The following is a 7,019-nucleotide window of genomic DNA, read 5'->3' as shown; positions in this document are numbered from 1 at the left end:
CTTACCAGTTAAATCTCTTTCTCGCTCTTCCTTGGGGGACACAGACCTTGGTATAGCTCAGCTCCCTAGGAGGCGTGACACTAAGTAAAACTGTTAAGCCCCTCCTCCATCAGCTATACCCTCAGCCTGGAGATAGAGGCTACCAGTTGCGTGTCCAAGTAGTGAAAGGAAACAACCAACAATGCAAACAACAGCCAACAACCCAACGGGGCGCCAGCCAAAACCCTAGAACCAAACACAGAAGGGTGGGTGCTGTGTCCCCCAAGGAAGAGCGAGAAAGAGATTTAACTGGTAAGTTATACAAAAATCTCCTTTTCTCGCCCATTTTCCTTGGGGGACACAGACCTTGGGACGTTCAAGAGCAGTCCAAGAAGGGAGGGACCATAACCCAAGGCGGACCACCGGAGCATCAGGAAACCGCAGCCTGCAAGACCAGGCGGCCCAAAGCAGCATCCGCCGACGCGTGCGTATGCACCCTATAGAATCTGGTGAAAGTGTGCAAAGAGGACCAAGTGGCCGCTTTGCACAACTGCTCAGCCGAGGCTCGATGCCTCTGCGCCCAGGAAGCCCCGACTGCTCTGGTGGAATGAGCAGTGACGCCGAAAGGCGGAGCCCTACCCTTGGCTCGATAAGCCTCAGACACCGCCAGTTTAATGAACCGGGCAATGGCCACCTTGGAGACCGCCAAACCCTTGCGCGAACCCTCCGGGACCACAAACAGGGAATCCGTGCGCCGGAAGGATCCGGTGACCTCCAAGTAAATCCTCAATGCCCTGACCACATCCAGACGGTGCAGTTCCCGTTCTCTGGAGTGGGAAGGAGAGGGACAGAGCGACGGAAGGACGATGTCCTCATTGATGTGAAAGGCGGAGACCACCTTTGGCAGGAAAGCCGGGACTGGTCGGAGCACAACCTTATCCTGGTGGAAGATCAGGAAAGGTTCGGAACAAGAAAGAGCCGCCAACTCAGACACCCGCCGGAGAGACGTGATGGCCACAAGAAAGATGACCTTGCAGGACAGAAGGCGAAGGGAGACCTCCCGCAAGGGCTCGAAGGGGGCAGATTGAAGCGCCGAGAGCACCACATTCAGGTCCCAGGAAGGAACCGGAGGGCGATACGGTGGAACAGAGTGAGCCACCCCTTGCAAAAAGGTCTTAATCGGCCCCAGAGGGGCCAGGGGACGCTGGAGAAGAATAGACAGCGCCGAAATCTGTCCCTTCAGAGAACTGAGGCCCAGCCCCAGGTCCAGGCCCGACTGGAGGAAGGACAGGATCGTGGGAAGAGAAAACCGGAGAGGTGGGACGCTCCGGGACTCACAGAACCCCAGATAGGACCTCCAACCCGATAGTAGATCCTCGAAGATACGGGTTTACGAGCACGGATCATGGTGCGGACAACGTCCGCGGAGAAACCCCGTCGCGTTAAGACGGCGGTCTCAACAGCCACGCCGTCAAACGTAGCGAGCCTAAATGCTCGTGGAAGATCGGACCTTGAGAGAGAAGGTCCTCCCTGGAGGGCAGTGGCCACGGAACGTCTGCCAACAGCAACATTAGGTCGGCGTACCAGGACCGACGGGGCCAATCCGGGGCGATCAGAATCGCGGGAACGCCCTCTGCCGCGATCCTCCGATGAACCCGTGGCAGGAGGGGAAGAGGAGGAAAGATGTACAGAAGGGAGAATTGGCACCACGGAAGGACAAGCGCGTCGGCGCCGTAAGCCTCCGGGTCCCGTGCCCTGGATACGTATAGGGGAACCTTGCGGTTGAATTTGGAGGCCATGAGGTCCACGTCGGGGCGACCCCAGCGAAGACAAAGGGCCTCGAACACCTCTGGGTGCAGGGACCATTCTCCCGGATCGATGGTGGACCGGCTGAGGAAATCTGCCGCCCAGTTGTCTACCCCCGGGATGTAAATCGCAGACAAGGCTGGCACGTGCGTCTCCGCCCAGAGGAGAATGAGGGACACCTCTTGCATCGCCGCAGCGCTGCGGGTGCCTCCCTGATGGTTTATGTACGCCACCGCCGTGGCATTGTCCGATTGGATCCGAACAGGGCGGCCCCTCAGTAGATGGGTCCAGTGTCTGAGGGACAAAAGAACTGCCCTCAGCTCCAGAATGTTGATCGGAAGTCTGGACTCCGATAGAGACCAAACGCCCTGGACGGATCGGGGAGGGAAAACCCCCCCCCACCCCCGTAAGCTGGCGTCGGTGGTAATCACCAGCCAGTTCAGTGGAAGGAAGGACCTCCCCCTCAGAGGGAGATGCAACCACCAGTTGAGGGAAGCCCGAGCCAGGGGAGGCAGAAGGAAGGTCCTGTCCAGACTCCTCGGTGATTTGTCCCAGGCCGACAGAATCGCCCTCTGAAAGGTGCGGGAATGGAATTGTGCGAACGGCACTGCCTCGAAACAGGCAACCATCTTCCCCAGCAACCGCATGCCGGATCTGAGGGAAGACCGGTGATGACGGAGAAGGCTGCGAACCGACCCGCGAAGGGCCAGACGCTTGTCCGACGGAAGACGGACCTCTGCCAGTTCCGTATCCAGGAGCATCCCCAGGAAGATCAGCCGTCTGGAGGGGGTAAGGGAAGACTTGGGGTGGTTGATAATCCAACCAAACCGCGTCAGGGTCTCCAGAGTGAGATCCACACTGCCGGATGCCTGTGAAAGGGAGGGTGCCTTGACCAAGATGTCGTCCAAGTACGGAAGAAGAAAAACACTTCTTGAACGTAGAAGGGCCAAGACAGGGGCCAGGACCTTGGTGAACACCCGAGGAGCCGTTGCTAGACCAAAGGGAAGGGCAACGAACTGGAAGTGATCGTCCCCCACCGCGAAGCGTAGGAAGCGGTGATGACATGGAGCAACCGGAACGTGGAGGTATGCATCCTGAACGTCGATGGAGGCCATGAAATCCCCCTTTTCCAGGGAGGCCACTGCGGACCGGAGAGACTCCATCCGGAATCTCTGCAGGCGGAGGAAGCGGTTCAGGCGCTTCAGGTCCAAGATCGGTCGCACCGAGCCTTCCTTTTTGGGGATCACGAAGAGGTTCGAGTAGAACCCCCTGAACCTTTCCGTCGGAGGCACCGGGGCGATGACACCCTTGTCCATGAGTGAGCGAACGGCCGCGAAGAAAGAGGCCGCTCGTACGGGGTCCCGCGGAGGACGGGACCGGAAGAAACGGTCTGGCGGAATGGCCGCAAATTCGATCTTGTACCCGCAAGATACAATCTCGAGCGCCCATGCATCTGAGATGTGGTTCCGCCAAACGTTCCTGAAAAGGAGAAGGTGGCCCCCCACCCGGGTGGGTGGGGGCGCACCTTCAGGCAGAGGGCTGCTGGCCTGTGGTAGCCCGTGCAGGCTGGGTCTTGCGCCAGGTAGGTTGCGCCCGAAAAAACGGCTTCTTGCGTCTATCCTGGGTTGGGCCAGAGGAAGAAGAACCGGCCCCGGGTCTAGATCCGGAGGGCTTATGAAAGGACCGAAAACGGGACGAACCCGCGCGACCCCGTGGGGCGCCCTTTGGCCTGGACTGGGGAAGGAGAGTACTTTTCCCACCCGTGGCCTCTGATATAAGCTCGTCCAGGCGGGTCCCGAACAAGCGGGAACCCGTGAACGGTAGACCGGCCAAGGAGCGTTTGGAAGCGGCGTCCGCCGCCCAAACCTTCAGCCAGAGTTCCCTCCTGACAGAAACCGCCAGGGCAGAGGAACGGGCAATGAGGGCCCCCGCATCCAGGGAGGCCTCACAAATAAATTTTCCAGCCTGGATAATTAGCTGGGCTAAGGAACGGAGGTCCTGAACAGGAACGTCCGACCCCAACTCCTGCTCCAGCTGCAAACCCCATTCAGAGACCGCTTTGCCAACCCAGGCGGAGGCAAAAACCGGTCTAAGGGCTGAACCAGAGGCAGAAAATATTGCCTTGGAAAGGGATTCCGTCCGACGGTCCTCAGCGGACTGGAGGGAAGATCCGTCCTGTACAGGAATAGCAGTGCTTTTGGACAGGCGAGCCACAGGAGGATCCACCTTGGGCGGAGATGTCCAGGTGGTCACAGACTCCGCCGGAAAGGGATAACAAATGTCCAGCTTTTTTGGTGTAACAAAGCGGACGTTTGGCCGAGTCCAAGCCTTGGATACCACAGAAGAAAAATCTGCATGTATGGGAAAGACCTTGGAGGCCTGTCTGGGTCGGAGAAAGGACACGCCGGCCTGTTCAGAGCTGGGGGGGTCATCGTGTATCTGAAAGGTATCGCGGATACTAGTGATAAGATGCCCCACCGCGGATGACAATTTTGACGGAAGCTCTGAGTCCATGTCCACATCCGAATCCGCCAGTTCTCCCTCAGAAGGCGTATCCCTTTGAGAGGATAGGCTTGACTGAGCTCGCACGCATGGCGGAGAGAGCGAAACATCAGGAGAAGATGTGCGCTCAACCCTTGAACGTTTCTGAGTACGCCGGGCCCTGGAAGATTCACTGGGAGGCAGGGAATCAGTGGGGGCGGCAGAAACGGCATTCCCAGCAGGTGCGACAGGGATTTCGGCAGTCTGCGGGAGAGGCGGTCTATCCACGAGACGGCCCACCACGTGTGTAAGGCTCTCCACCGCCAGAGACAGAGACCTAGCCCAGTCAGGGGGTTCAGAAACAACAGGGGGCACAGCAGAAAGCGGGCCCTGCACCGGGGCCTGACATGCAAGGCAATGCGGCTCAGATTGCCCACTTGGAAAAAGTGCCTTGCAGGCGGTACAGGCGTGGTACCAGGGTTTGGGGGCACCCGTGGGATCAGACATGCTGACAAGTGGTCGTACCTTGATACAGGGACAAGGGATTGCAGCGGCTATGACCAGTGGGGTTAGGAGAGGGTTAACAGCCCTACCAGTGCCTCAGAAGAACGTCAGGTCAGATCCCTAGGAGCGAAGGTCCAGATCAGCAGCCGCGAGGCAGCCAGAAAACCAGCGTGCGTCCCCAGCGATGCACCGGTGTCTCCACTTCAGTCCGGAGTGAGGAAGCGCGGCAAGCTTGAGCAGAGACGCGGGAACAAGCTCCGCCCCCTCCACGCTTGAATGTTTCATAACGAAACTCCGCCCCCATGACGCGCGCGCGCGCGAAAAAACACCCGCACCCCGTGCTGCCCGAGATTCCCAGGCATATGTTGTCAAAGAAGGGCCCGCAGGCCCCAAAAGCGCGGCGGTATAACCGGACGTCGGAAGGTAAGGTGGTCACCTGACCCCCGTCCCGCCGAACCGAACCGCCGATGCCGGGCCTAAGCCCCGCCCCCTCGATCACGGTACGGAGCGGGCGGCGGCGGGGAGGTAGTAAGAAGCAGGGGCTATCTGTTAAGCAGCGGGCGGCGGCGGGATGTGTAAGATCGGGAGGTACATGAAAAGCAGGCAGATGGGGAGATCCCACAGAGCGCTCTGAGAAGCGCAGGAAACGGCCGACCACGGGTGCCCCCCCCCGAACCCAGTGCAACAGGGACAGGGAATGGGCTGGAAAAGCCATCTTACCTGTCTTCACCCTCATTTCCTTCCAGCAGGGTCGCCCCTTCAGCCCCTGGCACCGCAGTGGCAGGAAGCTGGAAGAGGGGCTTGGCGTGCGGGCGACCCCCTAGCTGGCGGGATGTAGGGGAGCCGGTGCTGCCCAGATCCTCCTATTGCTTCAGTGGGGGAGGCAGCAGCGCAAATACGTTGGCACTGGTGCAGCTCAACCCCGGGAGAACAGAGAGGTCCAATGCGTCTCTGGTATCCCTAGGAAAAAACAAAAATAAAATAACAAAATTAGAGAAAAAATTAAAACAAGGAGAAAACAGCCCTGCAGTAGCAGGGGGTGTCTTGCCTCCTTGGACACTAAGCTAAAACTGGTAGCCTCTATCTCCAGGCTGAGGGTATAGCTGATGGAGGAGGGGCTTAACAGTTTTACTTAGTGTCACGCCTCCTAGGGAGCTGAGCTATACCAAGGTCTGTGTCCCCCAAGGAAAATGGGCGAGAAAATTGTATTTATAGGTGAAACTTGACTGGTTTGTCTGGGACTTCCTTCTAGAGCAGGGATGGCCAACCTGAGGCTCTCCAGATGTTGCAAAACTACAACTCCCAGCATACCCAGACTGCTAACAGCTATCAGCCTACAGCAGGGCATGGTGGGAATTGTAGTTTTACAACAGCTGGAGAGCCGCAGGTTGGCCATGCCTGTTCTAGAGGAACTTGTAGTATAGCTCTTTCCAGTGTCTGACTGCTGGGACCCCCACAGCTAACAAGAGCAGGATCCCATGTCTGGATCCAACAGCTGCCACTCCATTCACATTCTGCTATCTTCAGCAGGTCTATAGAGTTTGAATGGAGCAGGAGTGTGCATGCTTGACCACCACTCCATTTATACTGGGGGAAGCAGATCCCCTGTTCTTGTGAGTGGTGGAAGTCCCAGTGGTCAGACTATCCAAGTGTAGGTTCACATTGACAGAGTTTGACCGCGTTCAAATCCGCCACCTATCCCACAGCCAAAACTGTTGTAATGTCTGCCATGGTTTTTCATCTTGAACGCTGTGGTCCTGCTCTTGGTTTACCTCCATTGGATAGGACATAACTTTTTCTTACTGGAATACCCCTTTTTAAAGGGTTTGTCTCCTCTTGGATCTAATCAGAGAATATGAAGGTTGTGGTAAGGCCTGTTCCATTTGTCACATGAACGGACATTGATTTGAATGACGGCATGTAATAAATACTACGTCTCCTTTGTAGTGGTTGCTGCAGTGGAAATAAGCAAATGGCAACTTCCTTCTGTAAAATGACTCTCAGATGCTGGACCCACAACGGCTCTTATTCAGGGGTCTGTAATGAGACAACCCCTTTAAAAACTTAAATTATGGGGGTATATATTTGGATCTATTTGAAGAAAAAGAAAAAAAATATATATATATTTTTTTAAACCTAGTAATGCAATGCAAAAATATAACGAACAGATGCTTAGGTTAAGGGTCCATTCACACGTCCGTAGTTCTGCAATTTTGTGAAACGGGTGTGAACTCGTTCATTGCAATGGT

The sequence above is a fragment of the Bufo gargarizans genome, chromosome 6 (assembly GCF_014858855.1).
Source record: "Bufo gargarizans isolate SCDJY-AF-19 chromosome 6, ASM1485885v1, whole genome shotgun sequence".
In the NCBI taxonomy this organism is placed as follows: Eukaryota; Metazoa; Chordata; class Amphibia; order Anura; family Bufonidae; genus Bufo; species Bufo gargarizans.
Note: the sequence above shows the minus strand (reverse complement) of the source record.